Source organism: Micropterus dolomieu, unplaced genomic scaffold, assembly GCF_021292245.1.
Source record: "Micropterus dolomieu isolate WLL.071019.BEF.003 ecotype Adirondacks unplaced genomic scaffold, ASM2129224v1 contig_3214, whole genome shotgun sequence".
NCBI lineage: Eukaryota > Metazoa > Chordata > Actinopteri > Centrarchiformes > Centrarchidae > Micropterus > Micropterus dolomieu.
In genome coordinates this window covers 1-840 of record NW_025732204.1, presented here as the reverse complement: position 1 = coordinate 840, position 840 = coordinate 1, and the positions used below count along the sequence as shown (strand labels likewise).

The following is an 840-nucleotide window of genomic DNA, read 5'->3' as shown; positions in this document are numbered from 1 at the left end:
GGGAGGAATGGTCAGCGAACACCATAGGTGGAGTTAAGGAGTAACGCCCACCTAGAAGGAGGAGATAAGGAGGAGTTAAGATGTAACGCCCACCTGAAGGGAGGGACAAGGTGGAGCTTAAGGTGAATATAAGGCGATGTTCGCTGACCACCAACTCGGTTCCATCCTGAGACCTGCAGGGATGTTGCTCGGGTTTATCTGTCCTTTATTGGAATAAACTCTTTTGCACCGACTCTTGACCGTCTCCAGTGAAGTTTTTGACTACGCAGTCTTTTGACTAAAGAAGAAATCTAATAGAGTAATTTTATTGAGTTTATTACGTTGGTTAGGGTAGGGACCAGGTCTTTTACTGGCCCGGCCGGTCCTTATTTCCGACCCGACAATTCCTGGGTGGACATTCAGGAAAAGGATCCAGTCCGCCTGGAAGTCCCTAGCCAGGATCAGACGCTCTCCCGTCCAAGTCCTAAGCAGGCCCTGCCAAGCCTGGCTTCCGAGATCAGGCGAGATCGGGCAGTCCCAGGCCGGAATGGCCGTAAGCTGCCTTTGCACACCCCAGACGGGCCTTCAAAACACGATGTAACATTTACACAGCACTGTGTACAGGATAGGGAGAAAAAGAAGCAGCAGCAGCAGCAGCAGCAGCGCCCCCTGCTGTTTCCTAAAGAGACTTTCAAAAGATCTCCTTTCACCGAAGCGCCCTCTGCCGTTTTTCGAAGGCGAAGCGAAAAAGGCTAAGAGCACTGGGTATTCCCAGGCGGTCACCCGTCCAAGTACTAACCAGGCCCTGCTCTACTTAGCTTCCGAGATCGGACGAGATCGGGCGCTCCACGAGCGGTATGG

The 840-nt window shown here is 52.4% G+C and overlaps 1 pseudogene; it reads right to left on the bottom strand.

Moving 5' to 3' along the window:
• Positions 1-729: 729 nt before the first annotated feature.
• Positions 730-840, bottom strand: LOC123964557 (annotated as a pseudogene; the record flags this gene model as incomplete).